Below are 12676 nucleotides of genomic sequence, written 5' to 3'. Positions count from 1 at the left end.
TTTTAGGAAGGACAGAGATGGTCATAAAGGTGGAGGAGTAGCTCTCTATGTAAAGATCAATATCCAAGCGACCGAAATGCAAGGGACCTGGGGAGAGGAAGAAGCGATATGGATTGCTCTGAAAAGAGAAGATGGAACTTCTATCTACGTGGGTGTAGTCTACAGACCTCCGACTCAATCGCAGCAAATTGATAAGGATCTGATTGTGGATATCCAAAAGTTTGGAAGAAAAGAGGAGGTTCTGCTGTCGGGAGATTTCAACCTGCCGGATGCGGACTGGAATGTTCCGTCTGCGGAATCGGAAAGAAGTAGGGAGATTGTGGATGCCTTTCAAGAGGCTCTGCTCAGACAGATGGTGATGGAACCCACAAGGGAAAAAGCGATATTGGATCTGGTCCTCACAAATGGAGAGAGTATCTCTAATGTTCGAGTGGGTGCTCACCTGGGTAGTAGCGATCATCAAACGGTTTGGTTTGATATAACGGCTAAAGTGGAGAGCGGCCGCACGATACTTAAAGTCCTAGATTTCAAACGTACGGACTTTAATGCAATGGGAAAGTACCTGAAGAAAGAGCTGTTAGGATGGGAGGACATAAGAGAAGTGGAAAGACAGTGGTCTAAGCTGAAAGGAGCGATAAAAATGGCTACAGACCTTTATGTGAAGAAAATCAATAAAAACAAGAGAAAAAGGAAGCCGATATGGTTCTCCAACCTAGTGGCTGAGAAAATAAAGGCGAAGAGTTGGCGTTCATGAAATATAAAAAACCCAAGAAGAGGAGAGCAGAAAGGACTACAGGGTGAAACTGAAAGAAGCCAAGAGAGAGATACGTTTGGCGAAGGCACAGGCGGAAGAACAAATGGCTAAAAATGTAAAAAAGGGAGATAAAAATTTTTTCAGATATATTAGTGAAAGGAGGAAGATAAAAAATGGAATTGCTAGGCTAAAAGATGCTGGGAACAAATATGTGGAGAGTGATGAGGAGAAAGCAAATGTGCTAAACAAATACTTCTGTTCTGTGTTCACAGAAGAAAATCCTGAAGAAGGACCAAGATTGTCTGGCAAAGTTACACGAGAAAATGGAGTAGATTCTGCGCCGTTCACGGAGGAGGGTGTTTATGAGCAACTTGAAAAACTGAAGGTGGACAAAGCGATGGGACCAGACGGGATCCATCCCAGGATACTAAGGGAGCTCAGAGAGGTTCTGGCGAGTCCTATTAAAGACTTGTTCAACAAATCTCTGGAGACGGGAGTGATTCCTGGGGATTGGAGGAGAGCAGATGTGGTCCCTATTCATAAAAGTGGTCACAGGGATGAAGCAGGAAACTACAGGCCGGTGAGCCTCACTTCAGTTGTTGGAAAAATAATGGAAGTGTTGCTGAAAGAAAGGATAGTGTATTTCCTTGAATCTAAGGGGTTACAGGATCCGAGGCAACATGGCTTTACAAAAGGTAAATCGTGCCAAACGAACCTGATTTAATTTTTTGATTGGGTAACCAGAGAGCTGGATCGAGGACATATGCTAGATGTAATTTACTTGGATTTCAGCAAAGCCTTTGATACAGTTCCTCATAGGAGGCTGTTGAACAAACTTGAAGGGCTAAAGTTAGGACCCAAAGTGGTGAACTGGGTCAGAAACTGGCTGTCGGATAGACGCCAGAGGGTGGTGGTTAATGGAAGTCGCTCGAAGGAAGGAAAGGTGACTAGTGGAGTCCCTCAGGGTTCGGTGCTGGGGCCAATCCTGTTCAATATGTATGTAAGTGACATTGCTGAAGGGTTAGAAGGAAAAGTGTGCCTTTTTGCAGATGATACCAAGATTTGTAACAGAGTAGACACCGAAGAGGGAGTAGAGAATATGAAAAAGGATCTGCAAAAGTTAGAGGAATGGTCTAATGCCTGGCAACTAAAATTCAATGCAAAGAAATGCAGAGTAATGCATTTGGGGATTAATAATAGGAAGGAACCGTATATGCTGGGAGGAGAGAAGCTGATATGCACGGACGGGGAGAGGGACCTTTTGGTGATAGTGTCCGAAGATCTAAAGGCGAAAAAACAGTGTGACAAGGCAGTGGCTGCTGCCAGAAGGATTCTGGGCTGTATAAAGAGAGGCGTAGTCAGTAGAAGGTGTTGATGCCCCTGTACAGGTCATTGGTGAGGCCCCACTTGGAGTATTGTGTTCAGTTTTGGAGACCGTATCTGGCGAAAGACGTAAGAAGACTTGAGGCGGTCCAGAGGAGGGCGACGAAAATGATAGGAGGCTTGCGCCAGAAGACGTATGAGGAGAGACTGGAAGCCCTGAATATGTATACCCTAGAGGAAAGGAGAGACAGGGGAGATATGATTCAGACGTTCAAATACTTAAAGGGTATTAACGTAGAACAAAATCTTTTCCAGAGAAAGGAAAATGGTAAAACCAGAGGACATAATTTGAGGTTGAGGGGTGGTAGATTCAGGGGCAATGTTAGGAAATTCTACTTTACGGAGAGGGTAGTGGATGCCTGGAATGCGCTCCCGAGAGAGGTGGTGGAGAGTAAAACTGTGACTGAGTTCAAAGAAGCGTGTCCTTTAAGTGATTTTTGTAAACTAAATGTATTACCACACTCTGATGGTTTTTAAACTGTACATCGCTTAGATATTGTTATAAGCGATTCATCAAATAAAGGTTAAACTTGAAACTTGAAACTTAAACTTGAAACACAGAAGATTTAGAATCAGAAAATAATATTAAATATTGAACTAAGGCCAGTTACTGGGCAGACTTGCAAGGTCTGTGTCTGTGTATGGCCGTTTGGTGGAGGATGGGCAGGGGAGGGCTTCAATGGCTGGGAGGGTGTAGATGGGCTGGAGTAAGTCTTAACAGAGATTTCGGCAGGTGGAACCCAAGCATAGTACCGGGTAAAGCTTTGGATTCTTGCCCAGAAATAGCTAAGAAGAAAAAAAAAAAATAATTTTAAATTGAATCAGGTTGGGCAGACTGGATGGACCATTCGGGTCTTTATCTGCCGTCATCTACTATGTTGCTATGTTCTTTTAAACTAATGAGGTCTCATGCTGATGACTGTTCATGCCATGACAAATCATTATTTGGGAAGTCTAGTGAATAGACAAATGTGTATTTGAGTAACGACTATGCAGAAGCTGTGATTCAACCAGCAGTAAGCATATTGGGTTGATCACATTTTTAAAGGGAAACCCCACATGGGCTGAGATTTAGGGGGTAATTCTATAAGGAAATGCATAGAACAGTGGCAAGAACCTTTCCTCATTTTATCCTTCCCTGCCCCTTACCTTCGTGGCGCTTCCCAGCCCGACCGACAACAGAACAGGCCCGGTCCGACAAATCTCCCTGCCCTGTAGCCGCGAATCTAAATTACCTTCTTACAGCTGCTGTAAGAAATGCTAAGCACGCATGCGCACTCGCGCCGCGTGTTCCCTGATCCCTGATCTGTCGGGTGTGGTGGCACGAGTGCGCATGCGCTAGATGGCGCAGTGTGAGGGGCCAGCACTTAGGGGAAGGGCTTCGCGGTAAAATAACATTATTTGCAGATGACGCCAAACTAAGTAATGTAGTGGGCAAATGCAAAATGGACGAAGATTCAATGTCCGACAACATGATGCATGACCTACTCCTACTAGAGCGCAGGTCTAGGACCTGGCAACTCAGCTTCAATGCCAAAAAATGCAAAGTTATGCACCTAGGCAGCCAAAATCCATGCAAGACTTATACCCTTAATGGTGAGATCCTAACAAGAACGGTAACAGAACGAGACTTGGGGGTGATCGTCAGTGAGGACATGAAGGCTGCCAGTCAGGTGGAGCAGGCTTCATCCAAGGCAAGACAGATCATAGGTTGCATACGCAGGGGTTTCGTCAGCCGTAAGCCGGAAGTCATTATGCCATTGTATAGATCCATGGTGAGGCCCCACCTGGAATACTGTGTGCAATTCTGGAGGCCGCATTATCGCAAGGATGTGCTGAGACTGGAGTCGGTGCAGAGAATGGCCACCCGGATGGTCTCGGGACTCAAGGATCTCCCGTACAAAGAACGGTTAGACAAATTACAGCTATACTCGCTCGAGGAGCGCAGAGAGAGGGGAGACATGATCAAGACGTTCAAGAATCTCACGGGCCGCGTCAAGGCAGAGGAAGACATCTTTTTCAAGGGACCTGCGCAACAAGAGGGCATCCGTGAAAAATCAGGGGCGGGAAACTACGAGGTGACACCAGGAAATTCTTTTTCACTGAAAGGGTGGTTGATCGCTGGAATGGTCTTCCACTGCAGGTGATTGAGGCCAGCAGTGTGCCTGACTTTAAGGCCAAATGTGATCGACACATGGGATCTATTCACAAGGCAAAGGTAGGGGAGGGTCATTTGGGTGGGCAGACTAGATGGGCCATGGCCCTTATCTGCCGTCTATTTCTATGTTTCTATGAGAGCAGGCCCGGGATTCGGCCGGCCCCGGTCAGGCAAGACCCCCCTTCCCCGCTGCACCCAGGCCCCACAGCCCTGCCTACTTGACGGCCCAATGGTATCAGCACCTGCCAGCCGACAACACAAAGCCAATTGTTGCATACCTGACTTAGTTCATTCGAAACTCTAGTAGTGTGTGGCAAAAAACACTGTTCTCTTTGCATAGAATCAAGTGACGTTGTTACCGGAAATATAAAATGAGGCGGGACAAAGGAAACTGTCCAATGAGATAGCCACACATGAAAGTTCCATATTTCCTTCTGAAATTTAGCTGTTAAACTATAAAATGTTTAACCCTTTCATATCCAAATAACACTGTTAAAAGTTATATGGTCTCCATTTATTGATATTAAAATAAGACTTAGCGATTTCAAAAACTGACCCTCCTTTAATATTAATCTAACGACAATAAAGTATTCTTGTGAAACATATATAATCCATCACAAATTAACATTTAATTTGAATAAGTATTTTCATTTTCATTCCAATTGACGCTGCCTGTTGTAAGATGAATTTTTTAACTTGATCGGGTCATCAAAACATAAAGATTTATTTTGATATGTTACCCGCATAACAGCAGGGGAAAAAAAAAAAAGACCGTATTGAGCCCCTAACTGTTTTAACTGAGGTCTTAATTGGAGAAATTGTTTCCTGGTATCTGCAGTTCTTTTTGCGAAATCCGGTACCATTAATATCTTTGCATCCTTGTAATTCAAATTTTTGTTTTGTTTGGTGAATTGAAGAATCTCAAATGCTTGTTGATACTGCAAAACACAGAATATTAAAGGTCTAGGACCAGTAAAGCCGTTATTTCTTTTTATAGGAATTCTGTGTGCCCTTTCCACTTCGAATGGAAATTTAGATGACAGTGGTAGCAGTTTTGGAATAAGCATTTCTATGAAGGCTACAGCATTTTTACCTTCTGAGTTTTCAGGTAGCCCTAAAAGTCTTATATTTTGCCTTCTTGCACGATTCTCTAGATTTTCAATTTGTGCTGAGAAGTCCTGTTGTATTTTCTAACTTTTCTGACATGTTATAACTGATGCCTCTGCTTTTTCTAATCTGCTTTCCATGTTATCCATCCTATTAGTAATGTCATCCATTTTATAAGATAAACTTGTTACCTCTTCAATCACAGTAGCTAGCTTTTCTGCGTTGCCCTGTAATAGTTGCCGGATACTCTTTAATTCATCCCTTATATTGATTTTATCCAGTGAATTTTCAGGTAACGGTATCCTGGACAGTGTAGGTAGATCTTGCTTGCTTCTTTTTGATTTTCCACATGAAAACGCTATTTCAATGTTAATTTGTTTAGAGGCAGCCATATTCAGTAAAGAAGTTTGCCTCCTTTTTAATTCGTGATCGAAAATTAATAAAAAGTAGCCTGGATAGACGGAGCTACTTAATTACATGTCCATTGACCAGCGCTTCCAAGCCACGCTCCTTTCAGTTTTGCCTACCGCATTTCCACTCCTTCCAGATGGTCCCATCCGGACAATAATTCTTTGACATGAACCCCCATCCGAACAAAGTTAGTTTTTTTTTTAAGTCTACAACCTTTGCTTTTGAATGAGCCCTCTCAATACCCATCTTAATATTAAACCGTACCATGCAGTGATCACTGGATGCCAGATGATCACCCACTGTAACATCATAAACACTTTCCCCATTTGCAAGCACTAAGTCCAGTTTAACCCCATCCCACATGGATTCCATTACCAACTGCTGGAATAGTTCTCCTTGTAGAAAATCCACAATCTCCCTACTTCTAGAAGACCCTGCAATAGGGATACCCCCAATCAACATCCGGCATGTTAAAATCACCTATTAGCAAGACTTCCCCTTTTTTAGATACATTCTAAATGTCTACTATTAAATCTCTAGCCATTTCTTCCATCTGTGAAGGAGGCCTGTATATCACTCCAATGTAAATATATTAACCATTCCCTTTCCAAACTGATCCACAGTGCCTCCTCCTTGCCCTGTATATCCTGTAATTTTGTGGCTTTAATATAATCTTTGATATGACTATAAAAAAGACTCCTAATAATGGATTTTCTATTAGTTAGCTCATAAATAGTAAATATATAGTGTAATATATTTCATATACACTCAGAATTGTGTAATTCGGCCAAGAGCCGAAGCTCCTATAGTTCAACCCACCACCCAATCACTGTGTATGGAATGGTGAATAGTGGGAATAAAAGTGCTATTCAAAAATTAAAATCATTTTACTCAATGGCAAAGAAGGAAAATTCTCACTTAACTTTTAGGGTTTTCTGTAGGTCCTGATATGGACCATGATTCAAATTTCTTTTTCAAGGAACCCAAAGTAAGAATTGAGCAACTTAAATGCCAAACTAATGAAAGTGAGGTTATGTCAAGTAGTGCTATTCTGTTGATAAAAGGTAAAAACATAAATTTCAGACAATGAGTTTCAAAAATCACAGTGCGAAAAGCTATTTCAATGCAATCTTGTTTAAAGGCAACAAAGAGATGGTGGGTACCTATCGTATACAAATGGCTGAGTGAAAAATTTCTCTGCTTCTTCTGTCATGCAACAGCTCAGAATGCCGACACAAGTTTAAAAAGGAAGTGTGGTGATATCATCCCATGCTATATGGAAGGATGTACACATCAGCTGAGCACGCCCGACTGCCAGGAAAAGGGGATGGAATTACAAGAATGCTTGCTACTATCTCATAGTTGAGACCTCCGTGGGTGTAAAGTATGTAATTTAAGAATAAATCGTTGTTCCCTTGCCCATAAATAGCAGGTCAGATCACCTCCCCTTTGCAATTTAGGTACTTCAATGATGGAAAAATGGAGATCTTCGATAGTATGCTGTTTATCTGTCCAATGTTGGACCAATGGGCCATCAATTTTATTGCTACGACACCACAAATCATCCTTAAGAACAGATACCAGCTGCTACAGGAGGGTCCTGACAACGAGGTACAGGAAGATGTTCAGCAGATGGTTCCAGAGTCAACATTTCGACCCACCCCTAAGAAGCGTACAGTGGTGGTCATCGGGGATTCGCTGCTAAGGGGCACCGAGGGACCAATTTGTAGGCCGGACCTACAATCAAGAGAGGTCTGCTGTTTGCCAGGGGCCAGGATCCGGGATGTAACCGCTTGCCTTGACAGACTCATCAGGCCCCGAGATCACTTCCCCATGATCCTCATCCACGTCGGGACCAACGACACCGCCAGGAGCACCGCGAACAGCTTACCTGAAGACTTCAGGGCCCTGGGTGAGAAGCTGAGGAGAATGGATGCGCAGGTGGTCTTCTCCTCGATCCTCCCGGTAAGGGGCAAGGGCAGTGCCAGGGAGGATCGCATCCAGAGGGCTAACGACTGGCTGCAGGGATGGTGCAGGGAGATGAATTTCGGATTCCTGCACCATGGAGATGCATTGCAGGGACTACTGGGATAAGACGGGTTACACCTGACCAGAAGAGGGAAGAATGTCCTTGGACACCGTCTAGCCCGCCTACTTCACAGGGCTTTAAACTAGGTAAGTTGGGGGAGGGTACGGGCACAAATTACCTACCTGGTGTGCTAAACTGTCAATACTTTTATGAGGCTGGGATAAGTAGTATACACACTATCGAGTCTAGGGAAGGTTCACATTACAATTCGGGGTCACATTGTAATTCAGGATCTAGGAGGACTACACATTGCAATTCTGGGTCCGGGGAGTGTACACACTGTAATTCCGGGACTAAGGGCAGTACACATTGTAATCCTGGGTTCAGTAGGGGTATACACATTGCAAATTTTGTGAAAGGAGTTCAAGTAGCCCATGCGGGAACTCCCCCACAGGATACACACATTTCCGTTTTTGAGATAGGTACACACTGTAGCTCTGGGTCTGGGGAATCCGGGTCAGGTACAAGATATAGCTCTGGGTCTAGAGAGAATACCAAATATGCGAATAATGCTAAAAGTGTCCAAGTAACTCAAACAGGAATATCCCCACTAAGACATAATAAAAACACAACATGGAAGGCTATGTACGTTAACGTACACAGCTTGGGAAACAAGATACTGGATCTGGAAACAGAAATAAGGAATGCCGACCTGGATGTGGTGGCAATATCTGAGACCTGGCTCACAGACTCACATGGGTGGGACATGGTCATACCAGGTTACAACCTGCTCCGCCGGGACAGGGAGGGTAGATTGGGAGGTGGTGTTGCATTATATACAAAGGATGACATTAAGGTCACAAGGATCATAGATGTCCAATACACGGGGGAATCCCTTTGGGTTAATTTGGCCAGAGGGAAGGACAAATGCCTGTATCTCGGCGTTATTTACAGACCCCCAAGACAACAGGATGACCTGGATATGGAATTGATTGGAGATATAGAGAATATCACCTTGCGTGGGGACACGGTATTGTTAGGTGACTTCAACATGCCTGATGTGGATTGGGGCACACTTACCGCTGCTTCCGGCAGCAGCAGGAGGCTATTAAACTCTTTGAAGGGAGCACGTCTCAGGCAATTGGTGTTGGACCCAACAAGGGATCAGGCAATACTGGACCTGTTGCTTATCAATGGTGAAAGTGTCACAGAGGTCTCGGTGAGAGACACATTGGCCTCAAGCGACCATAACATGATATGGTTCAATCTTGGGAAAGGCTTCACTAAACCTGCCACACTGACCAAGGTCCTCAAATTCAAGGACACAAACTTCCAAGAGATGAGTGACTTTGTTCACCAGATGCTACAAAGCCAAGCAGAAACCGATAGTGTGGATGAAATGTGGTCGACTCTGAAAGCCACCATACAGGAAGCGACAAACCGTTATGTTAAGCTAGTAAGTAAACACCGTAGAAACAATAAACCACAGTGGTTCACTGCGGAGATCTCAGACCTCATCAAAGAAAAGAAAAAAGCATTCATCTCTTACAAACAATCAAGGGAACAGGACTCCAGGGCAGAATATCTGACCAAGTCAAAAGCCGTCAAAACAGCAGTCAGGGAGGCTAAATTCAACATGGAGGAATCTCTAGCAAAGAACATCCAGAAGGGAGATAAATCATTCTTCAGGTTTATCAGCGACAGAAGTAAAAACTCAGGGGGAATAGTACGTCTAAGGAAACCAGACGGAGACTATGTGGAAAAGGACTCAGAAAAAGCCCAACTGTTAAATGAATACTTCTGCTCTGTCTTTACCCGAGAAGCTCCGGGGCATGGCCCTCAGTTACAGACAAGGGCTGACTCAGTTGACCCATTTAGCGATTTCAAATTTACGCCCAACAGTGTACACGTTGAGCTGTCCAAGCTCAAGGTTTACAAGGCAATGGGACCGGACAACCTGCACCCCAGGATACTCAGGGAGTTGAGTGATGTCTTGGCGGAGCCGCTGTCGGCGCTTTTCAACCTCTCCCTTAGTTCAGGTAGCGTCCCGTTGGACTGGAGGAAGGCTAACGTCATTCCACTCCACAAGAAAGGCTCCAAGACAGAAGCGGCAAACTACAAACCAGTGAGTCTCACATCAATAGTGAGCAAACTAATAGAAACTCTTATCAAACACCAATTAGATACGATCCTGAATGAAGAGAACCTACGGGATCCCCGTCAACATGGATTTACTAAGGGGAGATCCTGCCAATCCAACCTGATCAGCTTCTTTGACTGGGTGACGGGGAAGCTAGATGTTGGAGAGTCCCTGGACATCGTATACCTGGACTTTAGCAAAGCATTCGATAGCGTGCCTCATCGCAGGTTACTAAGCAAGATGAGTTCCATAGGATTGGGCGACACATTGACGAAGTGGGTTGGGAACTGGCTTGGAGGTAGGGTTCAAAGGGTAATGGTGAATGGAACCCCCTCTGAAATGACGGAGGTGATCAGTGGAGTACCCCAGGGCTCTGTCTTGGGCCCGATACTGTTCAATATCTTTATAAGGAACTTGGCAGAAGGGCTCCGAGGTAAGATAACATTATTTGCCGATGACGCCAAACTAAGCAATGTAGTGGGCAAAAGCACAATAGATAAAAATTAAATGCCTGACAATATGATGCATGATCTACTCTTACTAGAGAGCTGGTCTAAGACATGGCAGCTCAGCTTCAATGCCAAAAAATGCAAAGTTATGCACCTGGGTACCCAGAATCCATGCAGGACTTATACCCTTAATGGCGAGATCCTAACAAGAACAGTTGCAGAACGAGACTTAGGGGTGATCGTCAGTGAGGACATGAAGGCTGCCAATCAAGTGGAGCAAGCTTCTTCCAAGGCAAGACAAATCATAGGTTGCATACGCAGGGGTTTTGTCAGCCGTAAGCCTGAAGTCATTATGCCTTTGTATAGATCCATGGTGAGACCGCACCTGGAATACTGTGTGCAATTCTGGAGGCCACATTACCGTAAGGATGTGCTGAGGCTGGAATCGGTCCAGAGAATGGCCACCCGGATGGTCTCGGGACTGAAGGATCTCCCGTACGAAGAACGGTTAGATAAATTACAGCTATACTCGCTCGAGGAGCGCAGGGAGAGGAGAGACATGATCGAGACGTTCAAGTATCTCACGGGCCGCATCGAGGTAGAAGAAGATATCTTCTTTTTCAGGGGTCCCACGGCAACAAGAGGACACCCGTGGAAAATCAGAGGCGGGAAACTGCACGGTGACACCAGGAAATTCTTTTTCACCGAAAGGGTGGTGGATCGCTGGAATGGTTTTCCACTTCAGGTGATTGAGGCCAACAGCGTGCCTGATTTTAAGGCCAAATGGGATCGACATGTGGGTTCTATTCGCAAAGTAAAGGCAGGGGAGGGTCATTAGGGTGGGCAGACTGGATGGGCCTTGGCCCTTATCTGCCGTCGATTTCTATGTTTCTATGAATTTTACTCAGATGTTCCACAATCCTGAATTTAATGCTCCGGATTGTCTGTCCAACATAGTGCAAAGAGCAAGGGCATTGAATGATATACACGACACCCTGAGTGTTACAATTGGAGGACATATGGTTGGCTTTCTTTTTGATCCAGTTGGGTACTGAAAGTTGAGATAATGCTATGCTGTACCAACAATATTTACAGCGGCCACATGGAGAGTGTCCGCTGTGCAGGATTTTCTCCCCCAGAGGTATATATTGTGATTGTACAAGTTGCTGTTTCAAATTAGAGCCCTTAAAGAATGCAAATCTAGGCAAATCTTGGAAAAATAGAGTGGTATTGCATAATGTTCCAATGCTTTGTAATAATGCGTTTAATGCTAAATGCATGATGAGAGTGGGCAATACATTGACAATGGATATCTCCTGTTTGCGCTTTTGGAACTGCAAGAGTGTTGATCCAGGGGTACAGAGAGCTCATTTATGTGCCTTTTTAATGATAGACCCAGGATAACCCCTGTCTAAAAACTTGATAGTCATATCTTGAGCCTTGACAGTAAAATCTTCTTTTGCAGAGCATAATCTTTTAAGTCTGAGAAATTGCCTGGTAGGGCCCTAAGATGACCTGCAGAAAACCCTAAAAGCTAAGTGAGAATTTTCCTTCTTTGCCATTGAGTAAAACGATTTTAATTTTTGAATAGCACTTTTATTTACACTATTCACCATTCCATACACAGTGATTAGGTGGTGGGTTCGCCTATAGGAGCTTCGGCTCTTGGCCGAATTACACAATTCTGAGTGTATGTGAAGTATATTACACTATATATTTAACTATGTATGAGATAACTAATAGAAAATACATCATTAGGAGTCTTTTTTATAGTCATATTTAGCCAATTTGACTTCCTATTTTTCTACATTCAATAAACAGGCTTCCCTACTTTAGTCATTGTTTAAATATAATCTTTAACACTCCTACTTTTCTCCCTGAACAGATTATAGCTCAGTATAACTACATTCCGGTCCTTGTTCTCTGTGATCACCACTATATCCAACTCCTCTTCTTCCATCACAGCTTCTAGATCCAGCATCTTGTTTCCCATACTTCTGTTAGAGAAAGAGAAACACTGAGGAGCTAAATCTGCATGCTGCCCTTATAGAGAAGAACTCAACAGTTGGCCCATCTATTGGTCCAGGGAAATAATTTATAAGTCTATAAGTTTTGAGGAGGTCTGGTAAGGACAGTTAACGATACAGTTTATACCAACTTGATGGTGTGTGTATCCATCTCCCACCCCTCAGCAGTAAGAGGTAGGGCACATGATCATTTTTGATACCTATTTACAACATTTGTG

The 12676-nt window shown here is 43.9% G+C and overlaps 1 protein-coding gene across 1 annotated transcript in view; it reads right to left on the bottom strand.

The window, feature by feature from the left end:
- The window catches only part of ALYREF (Aly/REF export factor), a 127259-nt gene that overhangs the window by 29243 nt on the left and 85340 nt on the right, over window positions 1-12676 (bottom strand).

Source organism: Geotrypetes seraphini, chromosome 10 (genome assembly GCF_902459505.1).
Source record: "Geotrypetes seraphini chromosome 10, aGeoSer1.1, whole genome shotgun sequence".
NCBI lineage: Eukaryota > Metazoa > Chordata > Amphibia > Gymnophiona > Dermophiidae > Geotrypetes > Geotrypetes seraphini.
The sequence above is the reverse complement of the archived record's forward strand: the minus strand, read 5'-3'. Positions and strand labels throughout refer to the sequence as shown.